This window comes from Dromiciops gliroides, chromosome 2 (assembly GCF_019393635.1).
Source record: "Dromiciops gliroides isolate mDroGli1 chromosome 2, mDroGli1.pri, whole genome shotgun sequence".
Classification (NCBI taxonomy): domain Eukaryota; kingdom Metazoa; phylum Chordata; class Mammalia; order Microbiotheria; family Microbiotheriidae; genus Dromiciops; species Dromiciops gliroides.
Genome location: NC_057862.1, coordinates 649,390,786 through 649,412,088, shown reverse-complemented (window position 1 = coordinate 649,412,088; position 21,303 = coordinate 649,390,786). Strand labels below are relative to the sequence as shown.

At 42.5% G+C, this 21,303-nt stretch overlaps 1 protein-coding gene across 1 annotated transcript in view; it reads left to right on the top strand.

Moving 5' to 3' along the window:
• Positions 1-19,166: 19,166 nt before the first annotated feature.
• ANKRD11 (ankyrin repeat domain 11) overlaps positions 19,167-21,303 on the top strand; it is a 340,340-nt gene continuing 338,203 nt past the window's right edge. The window contains exon 1 of the mRNA XM_043982786.1: positions 19,167-19,190. The gene's annotated coding sequence lies outside the window, so the exon portion shown is untranslated. The remainder of the gene's footprint in view (positions 19,191-21,303) is intronic.

Sequence of the window (21,303 nt, the reverse complement as noted above, 5' to 3'; positions counted from 1 at the left end):
AGAGCACCGGCCCTGGAGTCAGGAGGACCTGAGTTCAAATCCAGCCTCAGACACTTAACACTAGCTGTGTGACCCTGAGCAAGTCACTTAACCCCAATTGCCTCACTAAAAAAAAATTTTTTTAATTAAAAAAAAAGGCAATCCCAAAGTAGAAACTCACTTAGTATTTTCAGTCCTGTTTTGGGCCCTGTGTTTCTAGTATCAGACAGCCCCCTCCCTTGGGACCCACCTAGTCTATGTTTGGAGGAACCCATTGCCAAAACTGAAATGGATATAGGAAGAAGAATCTCCAAATCATAGAATTTGTGATTTGGAAGCAACTTCAGCAGCCATCTAGCCCAAATTATATCCTAACAGAACTTTACTATAAAATATTGGATAAGTTGTCATTCAGCGTTTGCTTAAAGACCTGCAATGAGCAAGACTTCACTATCTCTGGAGATAGCTTGTTTGGATTTGGGGCAGCTAAAATTGTTAGGAAGTTTTTCCTAACACAAAGCATAAATGTGCTCTTTGCAACTTCTATCCATTATTCCTTGTTCAAAAACGGGGAAAAGGAACTATAAGTTAAAAATAATTAGAGCAGCACTTTTGTTATATCAGTGAACTAGAAACTTGGTAGGTAGTACAGTGAGTAGAGGGCCAGCCCTGAAATCAGGAGAACCTGAGTTCAAATCTTATTCGCTGTGTAACCCCGAGCAAGTCACTTTACCCTGTCTGTCTCAGTTCCTCATCTGTTCCTCATGTGTAAAAAATGACCTGGAAAAGGAAATGGCAAACCACTCTAGTATCTTTGCCAAGAAAACTACAAATGGCATCATGAAGAGTTGGATAAGACTGAAATGACTCAACAACAAGGGTACCCAACAATTAGGGAATGACAACAAATTATGGTATATGAACCAATAGAATTTTTTTTCTTTTTTTATTGAATAGAATTTTATTTTCCAAAATACATGTAAAAACAAACTTTAACATCAATCTTTTTAAAAAATTGTGTTCCAACTTCTCTTCCTCCTCCATTCTTACCCCCCACCCACTAGAACTCAAGCATTTCAAAACAAGTTATACATGAGTAGTCATGGAAAACATTTCCACATTAGCTAGGTTGTGAGAGAAAACAGTCAAAAAAAACCTCCCAAAACTTCACACTGAGGAATTGTCAAAGAGAAAAAAAAAATGTTAAAATGTGTTTCCAGGGGCATCTAGGTGGTGCAGTGAACAGAACACCGGCCCTGGAACCAGGAGCACCCGAGCCCAAATCCGGCCTCAGACACCCAACATCCACCAGCCACCCAACCCCAATTGCCTCACCAAAAATTAAAAAAAAAAGAAAAGAAAAAAAATGTGTTTCCATCTATTTTCAGATACCATCACTTCTTTCTCTGTAGATGGGTTGCCATTTTCATAAGTCCTTCAGGGTTATAGAACCAATAGAATATTAAGAGATGGCAAAATGAATGGAATCAAAGAAATCTGAGAAGACATATGAATGGAGACAGAGTGACATTTCTGGTCAAGTCAACCAGCATTTATCATGTGTCTACTATGTGCCATGCAGTGTGCTCAACACAGAGGAGATAAAGAAAGCAAATATAATCCCTACCCTCAAGGAGTTTACAAACTAATTGGGAAGGACAATAATTTTTACACTGATGGCAACTTTGAAGGACTTAAGATTCAATGGAATGACTGATTCAGTTGCAACTCCAGAAACAAAGAGGCTGAGGGAGCAGCCCGGATTTCAAGGGGGCAATTCCTAAACCGAAGAGAGGATAGAATTCCACATGGGGAGTCCTTAGCTGATAGAACAGATAGGATTACAAGTCACTTTGACTTAGGGGGTGGGGCTGATGGACAGTACTCCCCTCCCTGCCAGAGAATGAAAGTTGCATTGTTTCATGCTTATAATTTAAGGATTTTCACTAATGGTATGGTATCTGGTAACCCCTAGATATATAAAACCACCCAGCTCAAGAGGGCCAGTGTTATTTCATACATCGAAGGCTATACTGGGAGAAATTAAATAGTGTCACACCAGAAAAATGCTGTTATCTCAGAAAAAAATAGGAACAGGACAGGGAGGGAGTCTGGGTAAGGAGGGAGGATTGCAGAAAGAGGCCTTAAGGCCGGTAGTAGTAGATTACTAAAGGGGGACCTCAAGGCCAGTAGTCTAGTTAGTTAAGTATGCCAAAGGTTAAGACCAAGTTTGTACTGTGCTTGCTTAATTAGCTTATACACATTAACTGACACACCCGTGGGAGAGAAGATGGCTCATTTTAATGTACATGTGGTGTATAAAAGGGGTGGGGGGCATGTTAAAAGGAAATATGTAGAGACATTCCAGGAAGATTGTACACATCCTAGTACCCAGCCAAAGGGGAAAGGAGGGGAAGGAATTTCGTGTTAGGATTAGAGATAAAAGAAACCTTGTTGTGGCAAGAGAGCACACCACTCCTTTATAGTGTTTGCCCATTCTTGCAAGAATGCAATAAAGCCTTGCCTTCGTATATTCACCGAAAGGGCAAGTCCCCAATTTTATTTCTCACGATAACCAACCACCAATCACCATAGTAAGTAAGTAACTCCATGGGGGTTGGTGGGAATGGGAAGGTAGCAAGATCTTGGTACTCAATTAAGTCAGGATCTACTTCAGAACTAGAAACAAAATTATCCACCCCATGTCCTTGTTTTATATTCAATAACTGGATCTTTCTAAGCTAAGTAGATCTACTCTTTTATAACCTCCTTGCTTTTGCTGGATCAATCATTTGTAGCATATGGATAACCTAGATTTGGGGTGGCCTTCTGAGCCTTTTTCCTGCAAATCCTCCCTTCTTCTGAATTTCACTATTAGTATCTTGGACAGCACCATTCCCCCAGTCATTCAGGCTTACCACCTCAATGTCACTCTTGACTTCTCACTGTCATTCACTCTTTTTTTTTTTTTTTTTTTGCAGGCAATGGGGGTTAAGTGACTTGCCCAGGGTCACACAGCTAGTAAATGTCAAGTGTCTGAGGCCGGATTTGAACTCAGGTACTCCTGAATTCAGGGCCGGTGCTTTAACCACTGCGCCATCTAGCTGCCCCTGTCATGTACTCTTACATATCCAATCCATTGCCTAATCATGTCATTTCTGCTTTTACCTTAATATCATTGCTCAGATAGGTTCTCCTCTCTCACATCACACAGCCTAATTCTGATATATCTTCTCCCTCTACTCACACACCCTAGCTCAGTTCCTCATCATCCGTCCCTTGGATTTTTGCAATACTCTTCTAATTGGTCTCCTGCTTCCATTCTCTCTCCACTCCAATCTATCCTCTACTCAAGGTGCAGGTGATTTTTCTAAACTATAGATCTGACCATGTCACTTTCCCACTTAACTCCAGTGGCTCCCCATTACATTAAGAATCAAATATGAATTCTTCTGTCATTTAAAGCCCTTCATAACTTGGCCTTCCAACTTTTCCAGGTCTTTTACACTTTACTCCCCTCCATCATTCTATAATCCAACTACACTGACTTACTTGATATTCCTATTTCTGTGCCTCCTTACACTGGCTGTCTCTCAGGCCTGGAATGTCCCCCATTTTTTTACCTCTATTTCCCAGCTCCCTTCACTACCTTCCAGACAGCTCAAATCTTACCTTTTTTTTTGTTTGTTTGTTTGTTTTGTTTTTTTGAGGGGCAATGGGGGTTAAGTGACGTGCCCAGGGTCACACAGCTAGTAAGTGTCAAGTGTCTGAGGCTGGATTTGAACTCAAGTCCTCCTGAATCCAGGGCTGGTGCTCTATCCACTGCACCACCTAGCTGCCCCCTCAAATCTTACCTTTTTGCTGGAGGCCTTTCCTAATTGCTGCTGCTTTCCTTCTGAGATTACCTTCTATCTACTCAGTATAGGTTTCTTATGAATCTGATTACTTACATGTTGTCTTCCCCATTAGAATGTGAACTTCTTGAGGGAAGGGCCTGTTTTTTCTTTTTATCACCAGCACTTAGCAGAGTGTCCAGCACATAATAAACTCTGTACATATTTGTCAACTGACTGAGAATAAGTACACCTGCTTTGTAGTGAAGAGTTTTGGAAGTTATTAATCTGTGTGCTCTTGGTTTAGTCATTTCACTGGACATCAATTTCTTCTATACAATGAAAGAACTGCTCTAAAGTTCTTTTCAGCCTTGAAATTCCATGTTGGGGGCAGCTAGGTAGTGCAGTGGATAGAGCACTGGCCTTGGAGTCAGGAGTACCTGAGTTCAAATCCGGCCTCAGACACTTAACACTTACTAGCTGTGTGACCCTAGGCAAGTCACTTAACCCCAATTGCCTCACCAAAAAAAAAAAAAAAAAAGAAAAAGAAAGAAAGAAAGAAAAAAAAAATCCCATGTTGGTGATGCTCATTCAACAGCCAAAAAGATGCTTCTTGTATTTCACTCAACCTCTATAGATATCCTTTTTAGAAGGGGGTTTTTAATATACTCAATGGGATTGTAGATTTAACCTGGAATGAATTGTAGAAGTTGGCAAGCTGAATCTCCTCCCCCCATCCCCCACCTCATTTTAGAGATAAAGAAATTGAGGGCAATGGCTTCACAAAAAAAAAAAAAAAATCTGGGGGGGGGGGGAGAAATTGAGTGCCAGAGAAGTTAAGCCATTTGTCTAGAATCAGAAAATCAGAAAACTAGTAAGTGCCTGAGGCAGAATTCCAGGACTTCTAAGTATTGACAAGTCCAGTACTTCCCCCACTATATCACACTGCCCGCTTGAAAGTTTGTCTGTAGGGTGTTTTTGTTTTTCATAATCCCCTATTCCTAAGAGTGGGAAGTTGTCCTTGATTGCAGGAGGTCAGGATTTCCTAATAGGAAAGGGTCCCTTTTTTCCTTTGGAAGTTATCATGAATTTTGTCTGGTCCTCATCTACAAGGTACAAGCTTTTAAAATATTCCTTAGAATTAAGAAATTTTAGATCTAAAAGTAACCTGTATATATATCTCTTATGAACCCACTTAGGTTCATAATCAGAAATATGGTCCAAACCTCTCATTCATACAAATTAGGAAATGGTGGAAAGAGCTGAGGTGACTTGTTTCAGCATCACAGGGGAAGAGCCTGAGATAAACAATATAGCCCTCTGCTCCTAAGGTGATAATTTTGGCTCTTAATTAGGTGAGCTCCCTAATATCCTCTGTCTCAGTAAATTCTGTAAGGGGTAACATTCACTTTTACCAGGTTACCAAGCAATTAACTAAACAAAAATATGTTATCACAGTTGTGGGTTAAATGTTCAATTTTAATTATAATTCTTACTTGCTCACAGATATATTTTTTTAAATTTCTGTTCTGATTCTTATGAAGCCTAGGTCCCTGGAGCACACATTAATTTTCATGGCTAATCTAGTCAGTGTGGTATATTTAGCAGATGAGAAGGCTGGAATCAGAGTCAGGGAGACCTAGATCCAAATCCCACTTTGGATACTTGAATGAATGAATGAAAAATATATTTACTAAGTGCTTTCTATGTGCAAAGCACTGTGAATAAAAATAGAATAGTCAAACTGGCCCTGCTTTCAAGGAGCTCACATTCAAACAGGAGAGAAAACAAGTGTAGAAAGTTTTACCTTTGAGTGGGCTGGAAAGGTCCCATGGTCATTAGGGGGCAGCAACAAAGAGCATGGTAATACGGCATCTTTAATGCCATTTCCACTGATAAAATGAAATTGATTTCTGATGCTGAACTATTCAACTGCACCAAGGACTTGGTAAGAACTGTCTTTCCTGCATCATCAGAAGCTGTAGCTAGAATACATAGGGGGGCGGCTAGGTGGCTCAGTGGATAAAAGCATTGGCCCTGGATTCAGGAGGACCTAAGTTCAAATGCAGCCTCAGACACTTGACACTTACTAGCTGTATGACCCTGGGCAAGTCATTTAACCCTCATTGCCCCGCAAAAAAATAAAATAAAAAAATAAAGTATATGCAGCGGCAGTTACAGGGTTCCCTTCCCAAGATAACTGATAACTGATGGCTGAGGGCATTGGGTCAGAAGCATTACTATTCCCAAAGCTCTTGGCTTTAGCATCCTGGCCTGTCTTAATATACATATATGTTCCAGCTGTGTGTCCCTGGGCAAGTCACTTCAAACTGTTTGCCTCAGTTTCCTCACTTGTAAAATGAGTCAGGGAAGGAAATGGCAAACCATTGTAGTATCTCTGCCAAGAAAACCCCAAATGGGGTCATGGAGAGTTGGACAAGACTGAAAAAGACTTAACAACAACAAAAATGGGAAGAATAGGAGCATTTACTTCTCAGTGTCGTTGGACTTTTCTTATAACTGAGAGACAGCATGTTTGGCCCAGGGAATATAGATACAACCTTCAAATTAGGAAGAACTATGTTCACATCCTAATTCTGACATATACCTGCTAGGCAAATGACTTAAATTTTGGTATTCAGAGTAGGCATTTCCTCACCAAGAAGGTCCCTATGTCAATGAAATCACAGGTCCAATTTCAAAATTCTTATTAATTAATTCTATTCCAAAGTGTCTTTCCTTTATATCCTCCATCCAGCACAATCTTCCACTGTCAATTCATCTCTTCTTTTTCCTCTCTATCTTTTCTCTCCTCCACTTCAAGAGTTATTATCTAATATAACATATATCAGATTGGTTGCTGTCTTGTGGAGGGGAAAGAAAAGGGAGGGAGGGAGAAAAATTTGGAACTCTAAATCTTATGAAAATGAATGTTGAAAACCACCTTTACATGTAACTGGAAAAAATAAAATAAATGTTTGTTACCAAAATAAAGTTATTATCTAGTAAAAACTCTCTTGGATGGATTACATCATATTAGGAGTCAGCCTTCCCTTTCTTTTGCTTTTATGACATACAATTATATTCCATTTTGTCTTTATCTAACTTTCATACTATCTGTACTTCACAATGATTCCAGCCATGGCCAAAAGAATATTTTGGTTTTTTTGTTTTGTTTTTTTGCGGGGCAATGAAGGTTAAGTGACTTGCCCAGGGTCACACAGCTAGTAAGTGTCAAGTGTCTGAGGCCAGATTTGAACTCAGGTCCTCCTCAATCCAGGGCCAGTGCTTTATCCACTGTGCCACCTAGCTTCCCCAAGAATGGTTTGTTTTCTATCCATTTATAATTGGCACGAATGTGCTCTTATTTTGAAATGTCCCCAAAACTGATGAAATAATTATTTTAATAGTAATTGCTAATGTTCACATAGCACTTTTAGGTTTGCAAAGCCCTTTACATATGTTAACTTACTTGATCCTCATAACAATAACCCTGGGAGGTAGATGCTATCCCCACTTTACAGATAAAGAAAGTACAGCCAAGAAAGGGCAAGTGACTTGCCCTGGGTCACACAGCTCATATGTGTCTGAGGTAGGATTTGTACTCAAGTCTTCTTGAGTACAGGGAGAATGCTTTATTAATACTTATTGAATGATTGGCTATCTACTTCACCACCAGAGTACCTGAGTTCAAATCCCCGGGGGCAGGTAGGTGGCACTGCAGTGGATAAAGCACTGGCCTTGGATTCAGGAGGACCTGAGTTCAAATATGGCCTCAGACACTTGACACTTACTAGCTGTGTGACCTGGACAAGTCAATTAACCCTCATTGTCCTGCAAAAAAAAAAATATATATCCCCAAGGCTTAGTATATTACAGCTTGATAAATGCTTTTTTTATCCATTCATTCTCATCATTAGCAGTGCTTAATGAGCCTATTTAGCTATTGATTTCACAGACAAATATTATTATTATCATTAATAAAAATGATGCTGCTGATGATAATGATGAGAGCTAGCATTTACATAGCATTTTTTTTTTTTTTGGTGAGGCAATTGGGGTTAAGTGACTTCCCCAGGGTCACACAGCTAGTAAGTGTCAAGTGTCTGAGGCTGGATTTGAATTCAGGTACTCTTGACTCCAGGGCTGGTGCTCTATCCACTGCACCACCTAGCTGCCCCATTTACATAGCATTTTAAGGATTACAAAGCACTTTATACATTTGGCCTCATTTTATCCTCCCAACAGTCCTGGGAAATAGGTGCTAAATTATACCCTTTTATTTTGGCATTGAGTCTGATGTTTAAGAGTCTTTTTCCTTGGGGCAGCTAGGTGGCGCAGTGGATAGAGCACTGGCCCTGGAGTCAGGAGTACCTGAGTTCAAATCCAGCCTCAGACACTTAACACACACTTACTAGCTCTGCGACCCTGGGCAAGTCACTTAACCCCAATTGCCCCACAAAAAAAAAAAAAAAAAAAAAAAAAAGGGTCTTTTTCCTTGATGGATAGAGGTTGAGCCCTTTATAAATTTCATAAACTTTCATGACATAAAGAACATTAAAAATTCTGGCTACAGATAGCACTACATCCATTTTGTAAGAAGTCTTTCTTTGAAAAAAAAAAGAAGTATTTCATTGTTTTAATAGTATTTTATTTTTTTCCAGTTACATGTAAAGATAGTTTTCAATTCACTTTTATAAGATTTTGAGTTTTAAATTTTTCTCCTTCCCTCCCTTCCTTTCCCTCCCCCCTCCCCAAGACAGCAAGAAATCTGATATAGCTTATATATATATATATATATATATAATATATGTATATATACAATCACATTAAATATATTTCCACAAGAAAGTATTTATTTTTTTTGTTGGTTTTTGTTTTGTTTTGGTGAGGCAATTGGAGTTAAGTGACTTGCCCAGGGTCACACAGCCAGTAACTGTTAAGTATCTGAGGCTGGATTTGAACTCAGGTCCTCCTAACTCCCAAGCCTGGTGGCCTATCCACTGCACCACCTAGCTGCCCTGAAAGCATTTCTTGATAGTCTTCATTATTTAGTGGATATTAGGGATTGTGGAAGGATTCTTAAAACCTTCCATTTTAATTTCTCTGGAAAAATGAAGAAATACTATTTCTCAGATCAAAAAACTCTTTCCAACTTTCACTGGATGAAGGTGGATTAGGTCAAAGATCAGAGGTCTTTGTCGTCCTTTCTTAGGGAGTGGATTAAAAATTGGTAATCAAAACAAGGAATGCTTCTGGTCATGTTTAGATTGTGGCTTTCCCCATCCCTGGAGTGATTGGGCTACTGGAGCAATGAAAGGCAGCCTCTTATCCTATTCCCAGGTATTGATATGATCATAGGGAGGAGTCCCATTTCAGTCCTTGAGAAGAGTGGCCAATGAAGGTCACTGAGTCAATGGTCACTGAGTAATGAGCATCCTTTTGGAATGTGAAACCCAAACTATATTTTAACATATCTTTACCTTCTTCAAGATTCCTATCAACATTACCTCAAATAATATTGGGATAGAAAGTCAGTTCAAGGACATGGAGGGACTTTGCCAATTTGGATATCACTCCAAGTCAAGTAAAATGAATAAGCATTTATTAAGCACCTACTATGTTCTGGGCATTGTGCTAAGTGCTGAGGACACACAAAAAAAGGTCAAGAAGAAAGTCTTTGCTTTCTAAAAGCTCACAGTTTCAAGGGGAAACAACATGAAGACGATTATATATAAACAAGATAGAAAGGGGGATACTTTGGAAATAATTAAGAGAGGGAAGGAGACTTGAAGAAAGCCAGGGAGCAAGGTATTTGAGATTGAAGAGAAAGAGATTCCCAGGCATAGGGGACAGCTAGTGAAAATACACTGAGTTAAGAAGATGGAGTGTATTGTGAGAGGTCAGAGACATGGGATTTTGGAGTATATGGAGAGGAATAAGGTGTAAGAAGATTGGAAGGGGGCAGAAATGCATAGAATATTGGACCCAGAATAATGTTCAACTAAATAAAATTGTTTCTGGCAGGTTTATGCTCAAAATGCAGAGTCCAGTAGTAATATGTTTTGTCTGACAGTATGAGGTACTGTGAATGACCAGTCCATTCATTCAGTTTTAAAAAGGTGACCCAGGTGGGTCAGTTTTATGGTCTGTACTAATTACTATTTGAGTTTTTACTCCAAATGAAAGGATTGATTATAATGTAGCTATAATTTGGCTTGGGCCCTTGTTCACTTGAGCCATTTCTCTCCTCCCCCTTCCTTTCCTTCCCATGAAGACTACTGAAATAAACTGATGTACTTTGTTGTCAGTTATCAAGTTTTTCCTACAGGGAATTCAGGCAATGTGTTTTCCTCAAAAGGCCCTTTGTGGAATGCCTTGTCTGCCCTGCTTTGAAAAGGTCTGAGTCTGCTGACCTTCAGGGTATGATGTAAGAGAGAGCTTTTAAATCAGCTTTTGAAGACTGGGTGATAGTTGGGACTGTTTTATAAAACAATTTTGTTGCTTGCTATCATCATGACAGCTACTGTTGTAGGTCTGATTTAGTTTGATATTTTCATTCTATACATATACTGAGGCAATCCTGCATAGGGTACAATTTAAAAAATCAGATGAACTAAATTTTAAAATCAATATAGAAGACTGTGTTGAAAGTTAAATCTCTGATTTTTATTGGTAGCATAGAAAACTGAGGTAATTACAGGAAAAAAAAATTGCTTCAGTAGATTTCTCGAGTTGAGGCCTGGCTTAGTACAACCACGTATTCTAATTACAGAGGAGATGCTAATTACATCAAAGGCAATTTAAACATGATTTATATTGCAAATGGAAATAAACTATCAATCCAACCAACTAACAGGCATTTTTCTATAGGAATATGATACAATTCTGAACTTAACATGAACTCCACATCTATATTTGTAGAAAGTAGTTTTTTTAAGTTGTAGGATATCAGTTTGTAGTTATGCTAGGTGATACAGTGGAGCCAGAAGGATCTGATTTCCAATCCAACCCTGGACTACAACTAGCAGTGTGTCCTTGGGCAAGTCACTTAACCCTCAGTTTTTGCTTCTGTAAAAATAAGATGGGGGACAGCTAGGTGGTGCAGTGGATAGAGCACCAGCCCTGGATTCAGGAGGACCTGAGTTCAAATCTGGATTCAGACACTTAACACTTACTACCTGTGAGACCCTGGGCAAGTCACTTAATCCCAATTGCCTAAAAAGAAAAAAAAAATAAACTGGAGAAGCAACCAGCAAACCAATTTGGTACCTTTGCCAAGAAAACCCCAAATGGGGTCCAGACTGAACAATAAACAACAACAATCTTCCCTCCTTCCCTTATTCCTCTGGTGGTAAAGTCTGAAACCCCTTTATGACTGTATTTTTTCTAAAGTGGTTTTCAAGAGTTTCCATGGCAATGGAAAACCTAAGAATAGCCTGATAAGGAGCCTCTTTGAGAGCTTAGCTATGATAGTCCTTGGACCAGAGCCTTATAGACAATTGCTGGGTCCATATCAGAAGTGTTTCTAGCTTAGTGGGACCTACCAAAGCTCCTGCCTTGCTGACACCTTTAGGGTCACTTTCATACAACAAGGGAATAGGTAGGGCTTTCTTGGAAGAATTCATATACCCAAATAAACGACTGTTTATCTTGACCAGGACTTCAGTGGCACATGACTGGAATTTTTAAACTCTGATCAGCTTCTCCAGTGTTATCAATCAGTCTCTGGGAATGGCTAGGGGACCTGTAACCTGTAGTCTACTGAGGTGGAAGGAATGTGGATGAAGTCAGGACTTGAGTTTGAAGCCTGGCTCTGACATGAGCTTCTCAGGGTTTGGGTGGGCTTCCATCCTTGGAAGCCAAGGGTAATACTTGTACTATCTCTCTCCAAGGGTGGTTGTGGGGAAAGTGGTCTGAAGATGTTAGAGCTAGAGACAGACAAGTCCCAATTTTACTCATGGCCACCAGCTGGCTAATAAACTTTTTTTTTTCTCTGAACAGTAGTTTGAGAGTATGATTGATAATCAGTAGAAACCGATAATAGCCCTCATTTGACCTTCTCCAGGTATGACATTATAAGGATACACGGAGAAGATTTATTTTTTTGAAATGTTGACAGAATTCAGTGTTAAAATTTCTCAATTGACGCTCCTGGAAACGCCCTAGTCCTGACACCAGCCACAGCGCTGTTGTCCCAACAACAGACTCTATCAGTACCTGAGCAAATCTCATTTACTTAGAGATAAGTCAGCTATTTCAAGTATATTATGTTTTTCATCTTGATTTGAAATCTTTCCCCCCACTTTTCCTCTACTACTTTTACTTTTTTTTTTTTTTTAGTGAGGCAATTGGGGTTAAGTGACTTGCCCAGGGTCACACAGCTAGTAAGTGTTAAGTGTCTGAGGCCAGATTTGAACCCAGGTACTCCTGACTCCAGGGCCAGTGCTCTATCCAGTGCGCCACCTAGCTTCCCCTTACCTTTACTTTTTAAAATCATAAATGTATTTTATTATTTTCCAGTTACATGTAAAGATAGTTTTCCACATTCTTTTTTATAAGATTTTGAGTTCCAAATTGTTCTCCCTCCCTCTCTTCCTTCGTCCACTCCCCAAGACAGAAAGCAATCTGATATAGGCCATATATGTACGATCACATTAAACATATTTCTACATAAGTCATGTTTTGAAAGAAGAATCAGAACAAAAGGGAAAAACCTCAAGAAAGAAAACAAAACCAAACAGAAGTAGAAACAGTATGGTTCAATCTTCATTCAGATTCCACAATTCTTTTTTTCTGGATATGGAGAGCATTTTCTATCATGAGTCCTTTGGAATTGTCTTGGATCATTATATTGCTGAGAAAAACTAAGACCATTTTCATTTGAAATATTGACACAAATTGGAAATAGTTATTTTTCAATACTAGTCTTCCTAAGTTAAATAAGTCCACTGCTTTTTTTTTTTTAAGGCGATGATGGTTGGCAATAGGGGTTAAATGACTTGCCCAAGGTCACATAGCTAGTAAGTGTCTGAGGTCATATTTGATCTCAGGACCTTCTGATTCCAGGGCCAGTGCTCTATACACTTTGGCACTTATCTTCCTTAAGTCCACCACTTTTTAAAGAGTTAAATCAAATGTCAGAATCTCATAGACAATAGTGAAGAAAATCTTTTGAAGCTTTAAAAGTCTTTTTAGATGAACCATTAATGTATGACTGAAATGTTCAACCTTTCCACAAAATTATAAGACTAAAGCAAAAAAAAAAAAAAAAGAAAAAAGAAATTTCTTTTAAAATTTCTTTTTAAAGAGTACTACCAAATGTCAGCCAAAACCAAAATGTAATGATAATCCATAACTACAGAGATCTATAACATTTGTAAAGGATTCTAAATATTGAGATCAACCCTATTCCTATTTGCTTGTTGATTGATTGATTTCTCCTAGCTTTTCCACCCTTGTGTATCATGCAGAGGATTGAGAGCAAGAGCATATAGTCTTGTGAGTTTCTGATTTGTTGTATAGAGAGCAAATTCGGGTGTTTAAGAAATGCTAGTGGATTGACTGGTTTCACAGATGGCTTAGAAGAGGGTATGAACAACTTAAAAATAAAATGCTCCTACTGTAGCATATACTCCAGATTTCATTCAGAGTAGCATTGTAAACAAGTTCAACAAACTTCCCAGTCCACTAAATTAAAAAAAAAAGGTTTATTGCTGTCTTTTTTGTTTTTTTATACTGGGGACATTTCCTCATAGTCTTTCCCCACCCCCATCCTTCCCAGTCACAAAGAAAAACATGCAAAAACAAAGCTGTCACTACCCTTGAAACCCTTTTTTAGTGGTTGCTGTTGTATCCCCAGTGAAAAACAATGGAGTTAAAATGAATCCAATTAGTATTTTTTTCACTCACTAATCTAAAATTGTTACTTGTTTGGAGCAAATAGGCAAAAGTGTTTATCCTCAAGGATTTTGTTGTTGTTGTTGTTTTTTAAAGAAACTACGGAAGGTGGGAGTTCACTTTTTCTTGTGGGAGGAGCCTTGAACAGAAGGCAGGCAGGATCCTGGAAGGAGCTCTAGAGCGTTTTTTTTTTTTTTTTTTGCTTTTTTGTTTTTTTGTATCCTAAGGGCCTTGGATGGTGTCTGGCTTGTTGAAATGAAGGAACAATAGAGGTGGGGCCTCTTTCTCACCTTCTCTTTCTCTACTTCTGCCCTTCCTTGGATAAATAGATATACAATCCTCAGGAGTGAACACAAATTTTGACAGGGATTTTATCAAGTTGCCTACGGGATTTAGGATTACTTAGTACTCCGTTCTATTTAATCCAACCTGGAACAAATGTTTTTAAGATCCACAATTCTTTACTATCCCAGGATTTATCCTGGTCTATAGTCCCTTTAGAGATACAGATCACTTTATTCTTCAAGTATCTAGTCCATGAAGTGGAGGATTTCCTTAGGTCACTCACTGGGGATGGAGAGAGGGAGGCAGTGAGGTAATATCAGATGGATTTTGACCATTTGGGGGGTGGGAATGGTCTTTGTGTGACTGGTGAAATTGCTTAACCTGAGTCTTAGTTTTCTCATATTTAAATGAACTGGATATATGTAAAATATTGGACTGGATGACACATGACCCTGGCTCTGTACTCCTGAGCACACCTCCTACTACTCTAAATATATAAATCTTTGAACAAAATAAATAAAAGCTACATTCTTTGCTCATCCCCCAGCATGTAGTTTAATTCTTATTTTCACAGCCTTTTGTTTATACTAGATAAGCAAGGGGGCATTCCCTCTTCATTCCTTCAAGACTCAGCTCAAGAAGGGAATTTCTGCAGGGGCCTTTCCTGGTCCTCCCCCTCTTATTTCTGAAATCACTTTTACTTTTCATTTTTTGGCCAAATATATATATATTTTGGCCTTTCTCCTTAGAATGAGAGCTCCTTGAAGGCAGGCACCGTATTTTGTAACCGCAGTGCTTAGTGTGAGAGATAACATGGTGTGTTTTTCTCAAAGGAACCATATCCTGGTCGTATATTTTGTTATTTCCTTAGTTTCTAGCTTACATCCTGCCATTGTGTAACTTCAGGGACACACTGGCTATACCATAAATCTTAGCCCCCAGTTTGAGCTCATTGTCAGTTCGTGATAGTGATCAGAGTATTCTATCATCATGCCATTCTCTGATTGGGTTAGATGTCGGGTATAGACTGTAAGTCCTGATGACCAGCCAGTGGGAATCAGACAGAGCATGTTTACTATACGTGGGTGTGGGCCCTTTTTTGCAAAAAAGAAATAAAGTCCCTTTCTTTGCTTTTGCTTTTTGACTCCAGGTATTTATTTTGAGTAAGTGGTCTTTTGTCTCACACATTAGTACAGTGCTTAATAAATGCTGATTGACAAGTTCAGTTGACTTTATAGATATAAACAATAATAATAATAGCTATCATTTATGGAATCTTTTTGCAAAACACTTTATGAATATGATTTTGTTTGATTTGTATAAGACCTGTGGGAGGTAGGCATTATTATTTTCCTCATTTTAGAGATGACAGAACTGAGGCTGACAGAAGTGACTTGCCCACACAGTCAGTATGTGTCTGAGGCCAGATTTGAATTCATATCTTTTTGAATCCGTGTCTAGGGCTCTGTCTACTGGATCACTTAGCAGTCTCCAATTAATACAGTATTCATGCTTACAATAGGATGCTTTTGCACTCTGAAAGATTATGAAGAGACAGCCTGCTGTGATCTTTTTTTTTTTTGAAAGGCAATGAGGATTAAGTGACTTGCCCAGGGTCACACAGCTAGTAAGTATTAAGTGTCTGAGGCTGGCTTTGAACTCCGGTCTTCCTGAATCCAGGGCCAGTGCTTTATCCACTGTGCCACCTAGCTGCCCCCTGATTTGATCTTTCACTGTGTGTGTTAATGTCAACAATTAAACAAGAAATTTATAAAACCCAGGTTACCTGTTACAACATCTCATGAGTGTTATTAGTGTGGAAAACCTGACTGAAGGCAAGAGGGATTAGTCTATTATTCCCTGATATAAAAAGGAGATAAAGAAGAAACAGTAATACTTTGCTAAAACACAGTTTTCTCATCTGTAAAATGGGGAACTAGGGTAGATTAGATGACCTAATGTCTCTTTCAACACTAAAATTCCATAATCATATTACCTCTGGAGTGGCAGGCAGCCAGTGCTGTCCAATCTAGGACACATGACCTTCTTCTAAGTCCTGTACTCCTGCAAGAGTCGGGGAGGAGAGGAAGGCGGTAGGCCGGAGAAGAAAGAATACCCAGGCTTTGCTTGGATTCTAGAATAAAGGGTGTGTTGGGGGCAGGGGAAAAGCTCCTTATTGTCTTCTTCAGTTACCCCAGTTTCTCCTCTCACCTCCTCATCCAACGTTCAAAGCTAGTATAATGCAAAAGGTAAAAGCAGTCCTGAGGCCCCTATGCAGAGAGTTCTAGTTCCAACCCTCCAGTTAGGTGACTTCAAAGGCTTCTAAAGTAAAGTACAAACCCTTCAATTTAGCATGTAAGGCTCTTCATCAGCTGGTCCTAGCCTACCGGAGCAAGTTTATTGCACATTACTCCCCTCCAGGCACTCGAGTGAAACTGGCCTACTTCTGGTCCTTAGCACTTCACACCGTTTTGCGTCTGTGCCCCAGGTCTAGAACATATTCCTTCCTCTCCTGCTTCTCTTGGAATCTCCAGGTCCCTTCAATCAAGCCCGGGCCATGTCCTATCCGGAAGCTTTCCTTAGCTCTCTTACTTCTCCAAGGTTCAAATAACCATACCTAACCTGTTCACATGCAGGACCTGCCCAGCTATCAAATTTACATATTGCAACACTTTCCCCTTTCCCCCGCCCCCCTTTGTCAGTTTCTGTTCTTTCTTTTTAACTTAGTATCCCTCTCCAGCGCCTATAAATAACACAGCCACTTAATGTTTGCTGACTTGGATCGATCCCCGGGCAAGTCACATTATCCACTCTGAACGGAAACTCCAGGTTTTCATTATGATATTTGTACTCCCTACCTCATAGGATTGTGGGGGGAAGCCTTTTCCCTTAAATCTTTAAGTGCACAAGGGATGCTGGTGGAAGCTGGGGCATGATAGCAAATTTAGATGGCAGGTCCTTCCTTTTAAGGAGCTTTACAGTCAACGAGCATTTTTTAAACGCCTACTGTATTCTGGGGGCTGCGTTAAGGAGTACAGTGATTTTTAAAAATACCACCAAGGAGGATCAGAGGATAAGGAAAACATCTAAATTATGACACCTCCCCGGGGCTGTAAAAAGCAGAGGGCCTTAAGTTTTTGTGAGTCCCGGATCCCTAGGGCAGGCTAGTGAATGGTTTAACAATGCACAGGATTACAAAGGAAGCCCATTGGATAGGAGCCATCGAGCAAACACTGATATGATCCCAGGGCAAAGAGAAGGCCGGGCGAACTCCGGCATGACTGGGGGTGGGGCGGCGACGGCAGCAGCAGCAGCGGGCGGGCCGCGTCAGGGGCGGCTCCCTCGGCCCCGTGTTTACACGGCGGGATGCAAGGACACTCCTCCCGCCAGGAAGGGCCTGGCTGGGCTGGGCCGCCACAGCCCCACGCTCCCTCGAGGCTGTCCTAAGATAACACAAGGACAGGGCCCGCCGCGACCCCGTCAACGTTGGGCGCTCGGTCCTTGGAGCAAGAGCAAGGCGGGGTCGGAAAATCTCCCAGCCCGGGTCAGGCCGTTCAGGGCCAAGGAGACGAAAATCCCAGGCAGTTCCGCCCTGGAGCTCCTGCACTCCACACTGAAGCCCTGTGCCGCTCTCCTGATCATTTCCGGCATTTAGAAAAGACCAATCGTCAAGGAGAAACGCTAAAGAATCACCCAATGACCAATCCAGATCGGCAGCCAATCCACCGACCTTCTCCTCGCGCGCCCGGCCTACGTAGATACACACTGTGAAACGGTCGCGACCAATCGTGTCTCTTCGTCCCGCCTCCTGCCTGTCCTCTGGGGGGAGGGGGCATGCTCATCCCCACTCCCGCCCCTTCGCCCCCTATTAGCGCACTTCCTCCCCGACGGCGTGACGTACGCAGTCTCTTGTGCTCCGTGCGGCGGGCCAATAGCGTCGGCGGACAAGGCGGGCCAATGGGAGCGCGCGTCTCATGTGGGTCTGCGGCCGCCGCAGCCGCCGCTGGGTCCTGGAAGTCAGAGGCCGCCTCGGAACTGTACGCTATGGATCGGGAGCCCCAGGCGAGGAGGCGCCGCCGCGGAGTCTGCGGCCAGACGGCCCCCTAGGAGAGCGGTCCATCCCTCGTCCCGCCCGCGTCCGCCGCCCCCTCGCCGTGGGCCGTCGTTCGAGGGGCGGGCGCGCCTCCCGCCCCGGCTCTCCCGGCCTCCGGCGCTTGGCTCTTGCAGTCGTAGACTCCCGGGGAGGCCGAGGCCGAGGCCGCCGGCGGCGGCTCGTCGTCCCCGCGGGCGAGCGGGGCCTTCGCGTGCGGCCCCCGCGGCAGACGCGGCTCCCACGGCAGACGCGGCCGGGGCTTCATGGGAAGCGGCCGCCGGGCCTGGGCCTGGCGTCGCTGACCCCTCTCTCGCCCCGCGCAGCCCCGGCCGGAGCGAGCGGCCTTTTGGAGGTAGGAAGGGGAGGCCTGGCCCGGGCGAGGCCCGGCGGGCGGTGCAGGAGCCCTCCCTCGGGGACCGCGGGTGGGGGCGGGGGCAGCGAGCCCAAGCCCGAGCCCAGGGCCCGGGGGAGGCGGCGGCGGCGGCGGGAGCGAGCAGGCGGGCCGTGGGAGAGGCCGCCGTGGAGCGGGCCTGGGCTCGCGGGACGGGACGAGGCGAGGAGGAGGAGGGGGTGTGGTGAAGGCCGGGCAGCGGTAGCAGCAGTAGCTTCGGGATCCCCGGGCCCGGGCGCGCCGCGCCGTGCTGAGCCGGGGAAGCCGCCGAGCCTCCGCCGGGGGATCCCGGGGCTGCTGGACAGGGAAGGAGCCAGGGCAGCGCTGCGGGAGACCGAGAGCTGCCCGGAGGAGGCGGCCGGGGCTCCCGAGGGGGTGGGGCCGGAGCGGCGACCCCGAGCAGGGTGGGCTCCGGGGCGGGGGAAGGGAGGGAAGGGGAAGGGAGGGGGAGGGGGCCCCCGGAAGGAGAGCGGGGGCGTCTGGGGGCAGCGCCGGAGGAGGGGGAGGAATGCGGGGCAGCCAGCGTCGGCCTGTGTGTGTGTGTGTGTGTGTGTGTGTCTGTGTGCGAGTGAGTGAGTGTGCGTGTGTGTGTGTGAGAGAGAGTGTGAGAGAGGGAGGGAAGGAGGGAGGGGGAAGGGGGAAGGGGACCTGGAGCAGCGGAGAAGCCGCGGCTGCGGCTGCTACGGCGGATCTGGCTTCAAGGAACAATGTGAGACGTTGCCTGAAATGTTAATTTCCGTTCCTCATTTCATCATCCCCGGCAGGGCGGTTACACTGTGTGTGTGTGCGTGTTTGTGTGTGGGGTGTATGTGGCGTGTGTGTGTATGTGTATGTGGCTTGTGTATATGTGTGTGTGGGGTCGGCTTTGCCACAAGTCAGTCTGCTAGCGATTGGGTTCTTTTATTCTTATTGTTTTCGTCTTTTTTCATTTCGTTTCATTTCATTTCTTTTCTTTTTTTGGGTGGGGGGGGCTAAATTCTCGGTGTTTGCATTTCGTATGGCTCTGTTATAGTTGCCCCTGTCTTTCATGTCTTTTGCAAAACATACCAGTCTTAAAGTACTTACTTTTATTGAGTTTGGAGGAGGTGATCTCCAGTGGTTTTGAAAAAGAATAGTTGGATTTAGGGGATTTGGAGAACTGAAAATCCTGTTGAGATAAGGCAGACTGTGAGGTCTTGGCGCAGGTGTGAGTTTACCTATTTTAGCATACTTTTCTTTTTTCCTCAAATGAGTGTTGAAAGCGGTGATTTGAACCGTGTGCTAAACATCTCTTGCCCTTTTCATTGTTCAGAAATGTGCATGATGGTTGAACTGCAACATTTAGAATCTTCCTTCCTTTCTTGTTCATCATAAGTGAAAGGCTTAATGGGTATAGTTAGGGGGCTGGCCTTGGAGGCAGGAAGACCTGGGTTTATGTCTTTTCTCAGACGTATAATAGTTGTGTGACAATAGACATGTTATTTAACAGCTCTGGGCCTCAGTAACTCTAGGTAGGACTAAGTTACAGAGAATTTTCAGTTGATCACAGATCTAGATCTGGAGAGCTCCTTTGAAGCCCTTGTTTTCAGCTTTATTTTACAGATAAGGAAACTGAGGCACTGGGCGGCTGTGGCTTGCTCAAGGCCACAAAGGTAATAAATGTCAAAAGCAGAACATAAAGACAGAGACTGTTCTGTTTTGTCTTAAGGAGTTTACATTCTATTGGTGGTGTTGGGCTACTTGTATAGAAAATAAAACAAAATCATTTCTGGGAGAAGGAAGACAATGAGCAACTTGGGATGGGGTGGAATCAAGTTAGGCTTTTTGTAGGAGGTGGTCTTTGAGCTGAGCTTTGTAAGCTAGGCATTTTACAAAACTAGGCAGAGTTAAGGAGGGAGTAAATTCTAGGCATATGGGAAAACAACCTGCAAAGGCATGGAGGTAGCATGTGAGGGGCAACAAATAGGTCAGATTGGCAAAACCATGGAGTGTGTGAAGAGGAGTCATATAGAGTGAGGTTGAAAGGGTAGGTTGGAGTCAGGTTGTGAAAGCTTTTATATGCCAAATGAAGATTTTGTATTTCATCCTAGAAACGATAGGGAGCCACTGGAATTTTTTGAGTAGGTTAATGACAGTGGTCAAGACCAGTGCTTTAAGAATATTAATTTGGCAGCTGTATAGATATTAGTTTGGCGAGGGGAAAGACTGGAGACAATAAGATCAATTAGGACCCTGGTAGTAGTAGATGGCAGAACTGGAATTCGAACAGATTCTTGGATTCCAAATCTGATGCTCTTTTCATTATATCAAGTCACTTCCCTAATCTGAGTTAGTAGAGGGAGTTTCCACAGGCTGCATTTCCCATAGGAATGAAATCCAGTCTCTGAGGCACATTCTTTCTGCCCCTCCTTCCCAGGGATGCTATCTCTGATTATGTTAACTTTTGGAAGAGGTATCATTGTATAATATTCCTGGTTTGGGCAAATTCATTCAATGACATAATTTGAATAGTTCTTGGTTGGAAACCCTGAAATTATATGTTTGCTTGGTACCTGCAAGCCTCCTATTCATCTATTAAATCAGTTTATTGAAAGGTTATCAGTCTTGGAAGACCTATAGCTATTTTTTGAGAGTTGTAGAAGCACTCTTAGTTTGCTTTTTGACTTAAAGATGGAAAATATCTTGCTCACTTTGATTCTTAAACTTGAATTGGACAGCCATGTCCTTAGTCTTCTTTACATCCCTTCCCCCATTCAGCTGTTCTGTTTTTGTATTTTCATGGTTTAAAGCAGGAGCTTATTTGACTGTCCATTTTGAAGATAGGGAGAGAAGGGAACAAAGAT